A 16091-nucleotide genomic window follows, 5' to 3' on the forward strand; every position below is an offset into this window, starting at 1 on the left:
TTGTGTCCTGGCATTGCCTTTTCCTCTTGTGTAATGAAGGTCCTCTTTGGCATTTTCTTCCAAAAGAGGCCTGTTTCGTCACAATTGAACACTTGTTCAGGTTTCAGTCCTTCAGCCTCTATGTATTCCTGGAATTCATGCACATATTTTTCAGCCGCCTTGTGGTCCAAACTGGCAGCCTCACCATGCCTCACCACACTGTGTATGCCAGTACGGTTCTTAAATCTCTCAAACCAGCCTTTGCTGGCCTTAAATTCACTCACTTCACCACTATTTGCAGGCAATTTCTTTACCAAATCTTCATGCAACTGCCTAGCCTTTTCACAAATAAACGAAGTCATAAGAGTATCTCCTGCTAATTGTTTCTCATTTATCCACACCAATAATAGCTTCTCAACCTCTTCCAGTACTGGTGATCTCATTTTTGTCAGCATAGTTACTCCCTTTGCAACAACAGCATCCTTTATTTCATTTTTCTTGGCCACTATGGAACATAAGGTTGTGTAGGGTTTCTTATACATCCTGGACAGTTCGGCCACACTTGTACCACTTTCATATTGTTCAATGATGGTTTTCTCAAATTCAATCGTATTTCTCACCTTCTTTACCACAGGCTTGGCACTAGGAGCTTTCTTTAGAGCCATGGTAGCTTATTTAGTACTTGCAAGGACTAAAATAAATGGAATATTATGAAATATTTCGCTGGAGCATATGAGGGGACCTTCGCTCACTTGTAAACAATGCCAGACTGGCTGCCACCTGGCTCACGCTGTGGGTACGCGTCCCGGATGAACTACGACTCGCGAGTCAACCTATGAAAAGCGAGTCCATGTTTATATGAAAATACCCCTATGATTGGTGAATTTTACAATTGCCGGGAACTACGAAAAGCGGGGGACCACTATATATATATTATGGAACAATAGTAATAAACATTGTTTTGTATTGTTTGTTTGTGTAAACAAAGTGTATACACAAACTAATAGTGATAAAATTTGTTCTGTTATTGTATTGTAAACAATGAGTGTATACAGTGGACCCCCGGTTAACGATTTTAATCCGTGCAAGAGGGGTAATTGTTATGCGAAATAATCGTTATGTGAATGAATTTTCTCCATAAGAAATAATGGAAATAAAATTAATCCGTGCAAGACACCCAAAAGTATGAAAAAAAAAATTTTACCACATGAAATATACATTTTCCCACACACAAAGAGAAGGATACATGCACAATAGTAGAGTAGTACATGCACAGTATATATTGTGCATGTACTAGTCTACTAAATGAAGAATAAATGACACTTACCTTTATTGAAGATGCAGCAATGACTGATGAGACACTGTGTCCTGGGAGTGCCTTTTCCTCCTGAGTACTGTAGGTCCTGTTTGGCATTTTCTTCCAGAACAGGCCTTATCACACTGTGTATGCCACTACGATTCTTAAATCTCTCAAACCAACCTTTGCTGGCTTTAAATTCACCAATATGAGCACTAGTTCCAGGCATTTTTCCCTGTTCACCTGGGTGTTAGTCGACTTGTGTGGGTTGCATCCTGGGAGATAAGATTAAGTATTTGAAGAATGCACCTTGCATTGGTCTCACAGGCCACATAAGTTACTTGGAACAGAAAAATATTGAAAAATGCAAGAAACCTTTGAATTAGAGTAAATAATAGAATACCGGGTGGGCGGCAGTCGCTGCTGTTGCCGTACGCACGTCACTTTCTGCAAACTTTGCGGCTCTATATCTCGGTAAGTATTGATGGCAAAAAAAATTTTTTTAGGCTTAAAACACTCAGAAAAATATTCCTAACATTTTCATAAGAAAAAACAATTTTTTTTTTCGAATATTTGGCGACATAGAATGACAGTTTCAGAGAGGGGCCTGAAACAGTCAAAGGGTTAAGGAAACGTTTCAGCTTCATCAGTCCAATACAAATCAGAAGGGTGTAAGGAGAGGAGGAGCTTGAGGTAATCAGTGTTTTTTGGAAGAAAACGCCAACATGAACTTACATCAGTCAGAAAGAGAAAAGTGCACCGGGCTTCAAGACAGCAAAGGATCGCCTCACCTTGCTCGTCTGCGGTAATGCATCATGTGATTTCAAGTGTAAGCCTATAGCTATTTACCCCTCTAAGAATCCTCGTGCTTTGAAAGGTGTAGATAAAAACACCTTACCAGTAATTTGGAGGTCAAACCAGTAAGCATGGATGACAGAGGAAATACTGACTGGTTGAAGCATCACTATTCCTGTAGCCAAGTTTTACCTGCACAGCAAGAACCTTGCATTCAAGGCTCTCTTCATTCTTGATAATTCCCGTACTCATACACAAGCTTTGCTGGATGTGACCCCACATGTAAAAGCTGTATTTTTACCTCCAAATGCATCTCTAATTCAACCACTGGATCAGGGAGTTATTAAGTCATTCAAGTGCAACTACACAAAAAAGTTATGTATAAACTAGTTGCATCAATGGATTCGGACTCCAACTTGGAAGTACCAAGCTTCTGGAATAAATTTAACATTGCAGATGCCATCAGCTATGCTAGAAGTCCATGGAATGAAGTGCCCCGATCAACATTAAATGCAGGCTGAGGAAAGTTATGGCCTTCTGTAGTTAATTCTTTCACTGGTTTCTTTCCTTGCTTGAGAGTTAGGTTCAGGAAATTGTTCAGCTGGCAAGGAGATTACCAGGTGATGGTTTCGAAGATATGAATGAATGAAGATGTGAATTAGCTCTTCGAAGATTATGATGATGAAGTCAGGAGTCCAGAGGAAATGCTGGCAGAGTACAATGCACACATACAAGGGAGCCAGATAACAGAAGAACCTGAAGAAAAACAGTAAATATTGCAGCAGTTATGTGAGCAGTTGCTGCTAAACTAGCAAACTTTTTCACTGAAGAGGACCATGACAAATCAAAAGCAGTGCTTTGAAACGGGGTCTAGTCCAGCTGATGATGCCTTACGGTCAGCTGTACAATGTACTATAGGGTAAAAGAGCCTAGAGAACCATTACAGAATTTATGCACACTCCAATACAACCATCGACTTCAGTACCACAACCTCTATCCACCACTTCTGCCAACAACCAACAACCATCCACCTCAGCTCAGTAGGGCCAAACTATGCATCTCTGCTGTTTTCACAATCAGACATTTCAGGTAAGAAATACTATTATTTATGTTGAATTTGTAGTCTTAAGCAGTAAAAACATAATATATCATGACAATGAACTACAATTACATATTCACTAAATTTTTGTAAGCACTGTTGGTCTAAAAAAGTTGTTTGGCTTTTTGGTAGCTTCCAGGAACGTAACCCTATTTTTCCCATAAGTTCATCAGTTTATCTAACGTGGATTTACCTAACACGGCATTTTCAGGAATGTAACTAACATGTAATGTAACGGACTATTGCAATATTGTTTTTTATAATGTGCAGCTTCAAGATTATTATTCATATAAACCTCCACCTTGACTACCTCACATTAGTATTAAGATTAAAGAAAAGTCAACCACTCTCATCTTGTAAAGATTTTAGTAGTTATTATGTACTTGGATAAGTCTACACAAAAAGTCGCAGCATGATGGTGGTTTTCTTCAGACTTAACAAACCAAAATTGTAATTATACACTGTAACATTTACAAAGAAATAAAATCTTTATCTTTTACCTACACTGGGTTATCCTGGGTGGCTAACAATAACTGCTATGGGTTATCCTGGGTGGATAACACTACCCTGGGTTATCCTGGGTGGCTAACAATAACTGCTATGGGTAATCCTGGGTAGATAACACTACCCTGGGTTATGGAAATATAAACACATATGCAGTATAATGTGATCCTTTATTGACAACGTTTCACCCACACAGTGGGCTTTTTCAAGTCACACACAGATCTACCTGGGGTGGAAGGTATGGGAGTATTTATAGTCATGTTCAGAATGTTGAGGTCAGGTGGAATGCTGCATCTGATGATCTATCGGGTGGAGTTATAGAGTCTTGGGTAGCTTGGCAGGGGTATTGGACAAGTTGTGAGTAGACCTTCTGTAGTGTTCTATGTTCTTATGTGGGATAGCGATGAAGAAGTTTCTTGGCGAGTGGTTCAGCTATGTTATAGAAGCCGTTGTTCTGGTTGAAATTGTTGGTTATAGAGATAAGCGATGATTCCAGGATTCTTCGGTATTGAGTGTTGTCTTCTGTGGCGATAAGTCTTGAGTTTCTGAAGTTAATTAAATGGGTTTGTGAATTGCGATGTTGTACACAGGCATTCCTTGTATCGTCAGTCCTGCTTGCACATTGGTGTTCTGAAATACGTGTTTGGAGGTCTCTTGATGTTTCGCCCACATATAATTTGTTGCAGTCATTACAAGGGATTATGTATACCCCTGCAGAGGATGGAGGCTTGTCCTGTCTACTACTGGTGATGTCCTTGATGGTCGTGGTTGTGGAGGTAGATACTTGGAATGATGTATTGGAAAAGATGTTGGAAACATGTTTGGCAATGGAGTTGGTGGGGAGGACTATGTATCTCTTCTCGGCAGTGTCTTCTCTGGGTGTGTTGAAGATGTTTAATGCCCGCCGTCTGCAGTCTCTGATGAAGTGACGAGGATAGTGGAGTTTAGAAAATACTTGTTCAATTATAGTGCATTCTTCCTCAAGGAACTCATTGCTGCAGATTCTGAGTGCACGCAGGAAGAAGCCTATAATTACACCACGTTTGGTTTTGGTGTCGTGGTGAGAGTAGAAGTGGAGAAGATCGTTTTGGTTGGTGGGTTTTCGATAGACTTTAAAACGAAGTTCGTGGTCAGCTTTGCAGAGCAGAACATCAAGGAAAGGAAGAGTGTTGTCGACTTCTTCTTCAAGTGTGAACTGGATTGAAGGCTCGACCTGGTTGAGCTTGTCTTGGAGAGCTTGAACGTTGAAGCGTTTAGGAGTTATGAGGAGAATGTCATCAACATAATGGAGCCAGGTGACAGACGAAGGAATAATGGTGGAGAAAAGTTCGGCTTCTAGATGTTCCATGTATAGGTTCGCCAGGACCGCACTGAGTGGCGAACCCATGGGTAGTCCAAAAGTCTGCTGAAAGAGGTGATTTTCGAAAGAGAAACACGTAAAGCCAACATATAGTTCAACAAGGTCGATGAAATCGCTGGCTGGAATGGGAAGATCAAGTGAATCATCAATTTTCCTGCGCAAGAGATCGATGGCTTGTGTAGTAGGTACTTTGGTGAATAGGGAAGTCACGTCAAGGCTGGAAAGTTTCTTGTGACATTTTCCTCATAACTCCTAAACGCTTCAACGTTCAAGCTCTCCAAGACAAGCTCAACCAGGTCGAGCCTTCAATCCAGTTCACACTTGAAGAAGAAGTCGACAACACTCTTCCTTTCCTTGATGTTCTGCTCTGCAAAGCTGACCACGAACTTCGTTTTAAAGTCTATCGAAAACCCACCAACCAAAACGATCTTCTCCACTTCTACTCTCACCACGACACCAAAACCAAACGTGGTGTAATTATAGGCTTCTTCCTGTGTGCACTCAGAATCTGCAGCAATGAGTTCCTTGAGGAAGAATGCACTATAATTGAACAAGTATTTTCTAAACTCCACTATCCTCGTCACTTCATCAGAGACTGCAGACGGCGGGCATTAAACATCTTCAACACACCCAGAGAAGACACTGCCGAGAAGAGATACATAGTCCTCCCCACCAACTCCATTGCCAAACATGTTTCCAACATCTTTTCCAATACATCATTCCAAGTATCTACCTCCACAACCACGACCATCAAGGACATCACCAGTAGTAGACAGGACAAGCCTCCATCCTCTGCAGGGGTATACATAATCCCTTGTAATGACTGCAACAAATTATATGTGGGCGAAACATCAAGAGACCTCCAAACACATATTTCAGAACACCAATATGCAAGCAGGACTGACGATACAAGGAATGCCTGTGAACAACATCGCAATTCACAAAACCATTTAATTAACTACAGAAACTCAAGACTTATCGCCACAGAAGACAACACTCAATACCGAAGAATCCTGGAATCATCGCTTATCTCTATAACCAACAATTTCAACCAGAACAACGGCTTCTATAACATAGCTGAACCACTCGCCAAGAAACTTCTTCATCGCTATCCCACATAAGAACATAGAACACTACAGAAGGTCTACTCACAACTTGTCCAATACCCCTGCCAAGCTACCCAAGACTCTATAACTCCACCCGATAGATCATCAGATGCAGCATTCCACCTGACCTCAACATTCTGAACATGACTATAAATACTCCCGTACCTTCCACCCCAGGTAGATCTGTGTGTGACTTGAAAAAGCCCACTGTGTGGGTGAAACGTTGTCAATAAAGGATCACATTATACTGCATATGTGTTTATATTTCCACTGTGTCGGTATTTGATACCATTTATTTCCATCTACCCTGGGTTATCCTGGGTAGTAAACAATCACTACCCTGGGTTATACTGGGTGGATAACACTACCCTGGGTTATCCTGGGTGGCTAACAATCACTACCCTGGGTTATACTGTGTGGAAAACACTGCCCTGGGTTATCCTAGGTGACTAACAATCACTATCCTGGATTATCCTGGGTGGCTAACAATCAATACCCTGGGTCATTCTGGGTGGATAACACTACCCTGGGTTATCCTGGGTGGCTAACACTCACTACCCTGGGTTATACTGTGTGGAAAACACTGCCCTGGGTTATCCTAGGTGACTAACAATCACTATCCTGGATTATCCTGGGTGGCTAACAATCAATACCCTGGGTTATTCTGGGTGGATAACACTACCCTGGGTTATCCTGGGTGGCTAACAATCACTGCTATGGGTTATCCTGGGTGGATAACACTTCCCTGGGTTATCCTGGGTGGCTAACAATCACTGCTATGGGTTATCCTGGGTTGATAACACTACCCTGGGTTATCCTGTGCTGATAACACTACCCTGGGTTATCTTGTGCTGATAACACTATTCTGGGTTATCCTGGTTGGATAACACTACCCTGGGTTATCCTGGGTGGATAACACTACCCTGGGTTATCCTGGGTGGATAACACTACCAAGGGTTATCCTGGGTGGATAACACTACCCTGGGTTATCCTGGGTGGATAACACTACCCTGGGTTATCCTGGGTGGATAACACTACCCTGGGTTATCCTGGTTGGATAACACTACCCTGGGTTATCCTGTGCAGATAACACCACCCTGGGTTATCCTGGGTGGATAACACTACCCTGGGTTATCCTGGGTGGACAACACTACCCTGGGTTATCCTGGTTGGATAACACTACCCTGGGTTATCCTGGGTGGATAACACTACCCTGGGTTATCCTGGGTGGATAACAGTACCCTGGGTTGTCCTGGTTGGATAACACTACCCTGGGTTATCCTGTGCTGATAACACTACCCTGGGTTATCCTGGTTGGATAACACTACCCTGGGTTATCCTGAGTGGATAACACTACCCTGGGTTATCCTTGGTGGATAACACTACCCTGGGTTATCCTGAGTTGATAACACTACCCTGGATTATCCTGGTTGGATAACACTACCCTGGGTTATCCTGGGTGGATAACACTACCCTGGGTTATCCTTGGTGGATAACACTAACCTGGGTTATCCTGGGTGGATAACACTACCCTGGGTTATCCTGGTTGGATAACACTACCCTGGGTTATCCTTTTTGGATAACACTACCCTGGGTTATCTTGGGTGGATAACACTACCCTGGGTTATCCTGTGCTGATAACACTACCCTGGGTTATCCTGGTTGGATAACACTACCCTGGGTTATCCTGGGTGGATAACACTACCCTGGGTTATCCTGGGTGGATAACACTACCCTGGGTTATCCTGTGCTGATAACACTACCCTGGGTTATCCTGGTTGGATAACACTACCCTGGGTTATCCTGGGTGGATAACACTACCCTGGGTTATCCTGGGTGGATAACACTACCCTGGGCTATACTGTGCTGATAACACTACCCTGGGTTATCCTGTGCTGATAACACTACCCTGGGTTATCCTGGTTGGATAACACTACCCTGGGTTATCCTGGGTGGATAACACTACCCTGGGTTATCCATGGTGGATAACACTACCCTGGGTTATCCATGGTGGATAACACTACCCTGGGTTATCCTGGTTGGATAACACTACCCTGGGTTATCCTTGGTGGATAACACTACCCTGGGTTATCCTGGGTGGATAACACTACCCTGGGTTATCCTGTGCTGATAACACTACCCTGGGTTATCCTGTGCTGATAACACTACCCTGGGTTATCCTGGTTGGATAACACTACCCTGGGTTATCCTGGGTGGATAACACTACCCTGGGTTATCCTGTGCTGATAACACTACCCTGGGTTATCCTGTGCTGATAACACTACCCTGGGTTATCCTGGGTGGATAACACTACCCTGGGTTATCCTGGGTGGATAACACTACCCTGGGTTATCCTTTGTGGATAACACTACCCTGGGTTATCCTGGGTGGATAACACTACCCTGGGTTATCCTGGGTGGATAACACTACCCTGGGTTATCCTGGGTGGATAACACTACCCTGGGTTATCCTGGGTGGATAACACTACCCTGGGTTATCCTGGGTGGATAACACTACCATGGGTTATCCTGGGTTAATAACACTACCCTGGGTTATCCTGGGTGGATAACACTACCATGGGTTATCCTGGGTGGATAACACTACCCTGGGTTATCCTGGGTGGATAACACTACCCTGGGTTATCCTGGGTGGATAACACTACCCTGGGTTATCCTGTGCTGATAACACTACCCTGGGTTATCCTGGTTGGATAACACTACCCTGGGTTATCCTGGGTGGATAACACTACCCTGGGTTATCCTGGGTTATCCTGAGTGGATAACACTACCCTTGGTTATCCTGGGAGGATAACACTACCCAGGGTTATCCATGGTGGATTACACTACCCTGGGCTGTCCTGGTTGGATAACACTACCCTGGGTTATCCTTGGTGGTTAACACTACCCTGGGTTATCCTGGGTGGATAACACTACCCTGGGTTATCCTGGGTGGATAACACTACCCTGGGTTATCCATGGTGGATAACACTACCCTGGGTTATCCTGGTTGGATAACACTACCCTGGGTTATCCTTGGTGGATAACACTACCCTGGGTTATCCTGGGTGGATAACACTACCCTGGGTTATCCTGTGCTGATAACACTACCCTGGGTTATCCTGTGCTGATAACACTACCCTGGGTTATCCTGGGTGGATAACACTATCCTGGGTTATCCTGGGTGGATAACACTACCATGGGTTATCCATGGTGGATAACACTACCCTGGGTTATCCTGGGTGGATAACACTACCCTGGGTTATCCTGGGTGGATAACACTATCCTGGGTTATCCTGGGTGGATAACACTACCCTGGGTTATCCTGGGTGGATAACACTACCCTGGGTTATCCTGGGTGGATAACACTACCCTGGGTTATCCTGGGTGGATAACACTACCCTGGGTTATCCTGGGTGGATAACACTACCCTGGGTTATCCTGTGCTGATAACACTACCCTGGGTTATCCTGTGCTGATAACACTACCCTGGGTTATCCTGGGTAGATAACACTACCCTGGGTTATCCTGGGTGGATAACACTACCCTGGGTTATCCTGGGTGGATAACACTACCCTGGGTTATCCTGGGTGGATAACACTACCCTGGGTTATCCTGGGTGGATAACACTACCCTGGGTTATCCTGGGTGGATAACACTACCCTGGGTTATCCTGGGTGGATAACACTACCCTGGGTTATCCTGGGTTGATAACACTACCCTGGGTTATCCTGGGTGGATAACACTACCCTGGGTTATCCTGGGTGGATAACACTACCCTGGGTTATCCTGGGTGGATAACACTACCCTGGGTTATCCTGGGTGGATAACACTACCCTGGGTTATCCTGGGTGGATAACACTACCCTGGGTTATCCTGGGTGGATAACACTACCCTGGGTTATCCTGGGTGGATAACACTACCCTGGGTTATCCTGGGTGGATAACACTACCCTGGGTTATCCTGGGTGGATAACACTACCCTGGGTTATCCTGGGTGGATAACACTACCCTGGGTTATCCTGGGTGGATAACACTACCCTGGGTTATCCTGGGTGGATAACACTACCCTGGGTTATCCTGGGTGGATAACACTACCCTGGGTTATCCTGGGTGGATAACACTACCCTGGGTTACCCTGGGTTATCCTGGGTGGATAACACTACCCTGGGTTATCCTGGTTGGATAACACTACCCTGGGTTATCCTGGGTGGATAACACTACCCTGGGTTATCCTGGTTGGATAACACTACCCTGGGTTATCCTGGGTGGATAACACTACCCTGGGTTATCCTGGTTGGATAACACTACCCTGGGTTATCCTGGTTGGATAACACTACCCTGGGTTATCCTGGGTGGATAACACTACCCTGGGTTATCCTGGTTGGATAACACTACCCTGGGTTATCCTGGTTGGATAACACTACTCTGGGTTATCCTGGTTGGATAACACTACCCTGGGTTATCCTGGTTGGATAACACTACCCTGGGTTATCCTGGTTGGATAACACTACCCTGGGTTATCCTGGTTGGATAACACTACCCTGGGTTATCCTGGGTGGATAACACTACCCTGGGTTATCCTGGGTGGATAACACTACCCTGGGTTATCCTGGGTTATCCTGAGTGGATAACACTACCCTGGGTTATCCTGGTTGGATAACACTACCCTGGGTTATCCTGGGTGGATAACACTACCCTGGGTTATCCTGGGTGGATAACACTACCCTGGGTTATCCTGGGTGGATAACACTACCCTGGGTTATCCTGGGTGGATAACACTACCCTGGGTTATCCTGGGTGGATAACACTACCCTGGGTTATCCTGGTTGGATAACACTACCCTGGGTTATCCTGGTTGGATAACACTACCCTGGGTTATCCTGGGTGGATAACACTACCCTGGGTTATCCTGGGTGGATAACACTACCCTGGGTTATCCTGGTGGATAACACTACCCTGGGTTATCCTGGGTGGATAACACTACCCTGGGTTATCCTGGGTGGATAACACTACCCTGGGTTATCCTGGGTGGATAACACTACCCTGGGTTATCCTGGGTGGATAACACTACCCTGGGTTATCCTGGGTGGATAACACTACCCTGGGTTATCCTGGTTGGATAACACTACCCTGGTTTATCCTGGTTGGATAACACTACCCTGGGTTATCCTGGGTGGATAACACTATCCTGGGTTATAAGTAAGTAAGTAAGTAAGTAAATTTATTCAGGTATACACAAATACAGTTACATAGAATTATCATACATAGCCAATACGAGGGTCATTACGACTATCTACTTCCCGAGGGTCATTACGACTATCTACAATACGAGGGTCATTACTAGGGATAAGGTAAAATTTACACGTATTTTAGCTAAAAAATAGAAAATCATTCCCCTCCCTTTCTGTTGCTTCATTCATCAGACACTTTTTGGCAGTCTTCTTGAACTGGTTCAAGCTATGACTGGCCTTGACATTTGTGGGTAGTCTGTTCCATTCCTTTATTGCTGTACAATAAAAGGTGTTTGAAGCCTGGCCACTGACTGTGGGTACTACAAAGTTGTGCTCTCTCCCCCTAGTACTATGATTGACAGCAAGATATTCTGGACACTGTTTGTGAGCAATTTTATAAACATGATTTAGCTTCAGTTGTTTTACTCTGTCTTCAACATTCAGCATATCCAACTGCTGTAATTCATCCTGGCCTACATGTTCTCTTGGTCCCAGCCCCAGGATGAATCTTACGATTTTGTTCTGGGTGATTTGCAGTCTATCTTTCAGTTTTTTTGTCAAGGCAGAGTACCAAGAAGAGCAAGCGTAATCCATATGGCATTGTATAAGGGCTAGACATAGGGTCCTGCGAGCCTCAGTAGGTAGACACTGTGCTTGTCTATACAGGAACTTCAGCCTGGCATTCGCTTTCTTTACTACACTGTTCCCTATCAATTCTCCTGACATGCATGGGTCAAAGGGGATTCCCAGATATTTAACTGATGAAACATTAAAATTATTTACCCTTCTCAGTTTATGTTTCGTTCCAAAGAGAATGGCTTCAGTTTTCTCTAGGTGTAATGATAGTTTGTTGTCTACTAACCATTTGCTGCAGGACTCCAGTTCCAGTGTTAAAACATTAGCAATATCTTGTGGGTCTTTACCTGTCACTAACAGAGCACTGTCATCTGCATACAGTAGGAGTTTGCACTTGACACTGATAGGCATATCATTGACATAACATAAGAATAGTAAGGGACCCAGAATACTACCTTGGGGAACTCCACATGTTATCGGCAGGGGTTCTGATTCCGTTTTGTTGATTTTGACTATTTGTCTCCTGTTGCTAAGGTAGGACTTAAACCAGTCTACAGAACCTATACCGATAGATTGAAGTTTATTACATAATATATTGTGGTTGACAGTATCGAAGGCCTTTTGCAGGTCTAAGGTTACCATACCTATGAGGTTCCCTTTTGACATTTCAGTTCTCAGGTAATCCATCAGATTAATAAGGGAGGTATCGGTTGAGTAGGATCTTCTAAAGCCCGATTGATAGCTATGGAGAATGCTGTTGTCATTAAGGTACTTAACTACTTGAGAATACACCGCCCTCTCCAGAATTTTAGATATTATACTGAGTATACTAACAGGTCTATAGTTGCTTACATCAGACCTATTATTTTTCTTGAAGATAGGAGTAACTCTGGCCTCCTTGAACCCCTCCGGTACGGTATTAGTGGTGATTGATAGATTTATTATGTGAGCAATAGGGATTGACAGTTCAAAAGCACCATCTTTTAGGAACTTAGATGGGATGTTATCAGGGCCTGTGCTCTTAGTTGGGTTTAACCTGCTTAGTTCTTTTTGAATGAAGTCATGAGATACACTTACTAGTTGACAACTGTTTGGGGTTACCCCTTTATTGGTATAGTATGTTTGAAACTTATCAGAGTCTGTGTTAAAGGTATTTGATGCAGCTGGTAGTTTACTTACTAGTGTTGATGCAACAGATGTGTAGTAGGAATTAAAGCAATTTGCCACCTTAGATGTTTCGTGGCATACCTCATTATCGATAGTGAGTACATGTACTATGTTAGACCTATCTACTGGCTTATGGCTATATCCCAACTGTTTTAGTTGTTGCCAGAGCTTTCTGGGGTTATGCTTATATTCTTCAATTTTTGAGCAATAGTGCTTTGCCTTTGCTCCTTTTATAAGCCTCTGTACTCTGTTCCTCACCCTTTAGAATTCATTTAGTGCTGCAATATCCTGTCTGTTTGCTTTAAATCTTTTTAGCAGCTGGTCTCTGAATTTCATATTATCTAATATCTCAGTAGTCATCCAGGGTTCAGTTCTTCGTTTAATCCTAACCTCTTTAACTGGTGCAATATTATTAAGAATGGTAGTGAACATTGTTTTGAATTTTTCCCAGGCATCGCTTACGTCCGTGCAACTTGTTATCTCTGTCCAGTCACAATTGTGTAGCCTATTTACCAGTGTTTCTTTACTGTAGTTTCTAGTTGACCTCATTTTTATTGTCCTGTGTAGGCCTATCCTATCCCTAGTGATTTTCCTGGTGCAGTAAATGATGAAATGATCACTAAGACCTGTGGTAATGACGCCTGACTGACTAATGTTCTCAGCGCGGTTGCAAAGTATGTGGTCAATTAGGGTGGCTGAGAACTGTGTGATCCAGGTTGGTTTATTAATTAGTTGGGTGTAGCTATTTAATCCTAGAATTTGCTTATACCTTTTGCATAGCCCGTTATTCTGTTGCTGAAAACAGATATTGAAGTCGCCCAGTATTATTGTTTCGCAATTGCTTTCAACTCCGGACAAGACTCTGGAAAAGTCTTCTAAGAACTGGTCCTGGGTAGGAGGGCGGTAACTAGTTCCTACTAAGATGGGTTTGGTCTTGGGAAGCAGCACTTCAAACCATAGAATCTCCAGTTTATTGTTATTTAAATCAGGTCTTGGGTTGTAAGCTAAGTCATTTCTAATGTAGGCACTTACTCCACCGCCCTTTCTGTTCCTATCTAAGCGTTTTATATTGTAACCTTCTATTTTGACCTCGTCGTCAGTCACCGTATCATCCAACCAAGATTCAGAGATGGTTATAACTGCCGCCCTAATTTTGTTAGCTAGAATCCTAATCTCTGCCAATTTAGGAAGAAGTGATCTTGCATTGACATGAATAAAGTGAAGGCCTGTTTTCATAAAACAATCATAATCATCAATATATGGCAATGGGTCATTTGTATTAAAATTAGGTAAATCAATGTCATCACTGCTAAAGGGTAACTGTGCCAAAGTGCATTTGTTACACACAAAATGAATTCTGGCACCGTTGCTATAATTGTACATACATCCATCATGCACCCACCCCTTACACATTTTACATAAGATGCCTTTTCTGTTTTTCATGCGTACTTTAGTACAGTGTATGCATCTGTTTGGTAGTGTTTGAGATAATAATGGCTGTATTGTCTCACATTGACCTATGTATGCATTACATATGGAGTTAAGGTTATCATCCCTAGCTACTAGACCGTGTTGGATAACACTACCCTGGGTTATCCTGGTTGGATAACACTACCCTGGGTTATCCTGGTTGGATAACACTACCCTGGGTTATCCTGGGTGGATAACACTATCCTGGGTTATCCTGGTTGGATAACACTACCCTTGGTTATCCTGGTTGGATAACACTACTCTGGGTTATATAATCATAATGGAACATTCTGGGGTTAAATCTGGTTGATGCGAGGCAGAGGAGGACGCCTCCGTCTCCTGGGAACAAGAGACTATCACGGGCATCACTACCCACCACTAGAGGGCATGAAGGTGGTCAAAGAGAGAGAAAATAAGGGTAAAAATGAGGCAGAAATCTTACCTTAACGACACCATACTTAGTTCACTTTGTTATTGTTGGGCTGAGAGGTTGAGGGAATAGAGGAACCGAGAGTTGATTACCGTCAACTCTTTATTTCAACCCTTAAACCCAGATATTATTGTGATTTACTTTCATGCAAAACGTCTGGGCTGAGTGGTTAAGGGGTGTAGACGTTTATTGGAGTGACTGTACCCACCAGTTTCCAGGCCTACCCATTTCACCCGACTTATGGGGCATTAATAAAACTTATACTGTTGTATTGCATCTACAGTGTTGTGAGAACTCTTATGTACCTTGTGACTAGTGATATACTTATATTTTTAGTGTAACACTGGAAATAGCGTTCCGTTTGATGCCTCTGCTGCCCCTCGTCAGCTACCCCTCTTTCTTGCATTTGAACTCAGCCGATCGCCTCTATCAACGTGCAGCGTAGAGGCGAATTTTGCTGATCCGCTGTTATTCGAGCCTCTGAGTTCCTCGCAGTCAACCGCAAAGGAAGACACGGTGCTGTGGCTGACATCCTTGTCTATGTCAGATATGAGGATGAGAAACAAGATGGGAGCGAGTACTGTGCCTTAAGTCCCAGTATGAGTCAGTTTTTAGCAAGCCGCTAACTAGACTGAGAGTCGAAGATCAAAATTATTTTTTTATGAGAAAGCCACAGAATTTGGTTAACACAAGCCTATCTGATGTTATCCTGACGCCAAATGACTTCGAAGAAGCGAAAAATGACATGCCCATGCACTCTGCCCCAGGGCCAGACTCATGGAACTCCTATGGAGAGGGAGCATGGACACGGGGGTCGTCCCACAGTTACTAAAAACAACAGACATAGCCCCACTCCACAAAGGGGGCAGTAAAGCAACAGCAAAGAACTACAGACCGATAGCACTAACATCCCATATCATAAAAATCTTTGAAAGGGTCCTAAGAAGCAAGATCACCACGCATCTAGAAACCCATCAGTTACACAACCCAGGGCAACATGGGTTTAGAACAGGTCGCTCCTGTCTGTCTCAACTATTGGATCACTACGACAAGGTCATAGATGCACTAGAAGATAAAAA

At 43.5% G+C, this 16091-nt stretch overlaps 1 pseudogene; it reads right to left on the reverse strand.

Annotated features, from left to right (window-relative positions):
* LOC138851117 (oocyte zinc finger protein XlCOF7.1-like) overlaps positions 1–15102 on the reverse strand; it is a 369730-nt pseudogene extending 354628 nt beyond the window's left edge.
* Positions 15103–16091: the final 989 nt, after the last annotated feature.

Source organism: Cherax quadricarinatus, chromosome 100 (genome assembly GCF_038502225.1).
Source record: "Cherax quadricarinatus isolate ZL_2023a chromosome 100, ASM3850222v1, whole genome shotgun sequence".
Classification (NCBI taxonomy): domain Eukaryota; kingdom Metazoa; phylum Arthropoda; class Malacostraca; order Decapoda; family Parastacidae; genus Cherax; species Cherax quadricarinatus.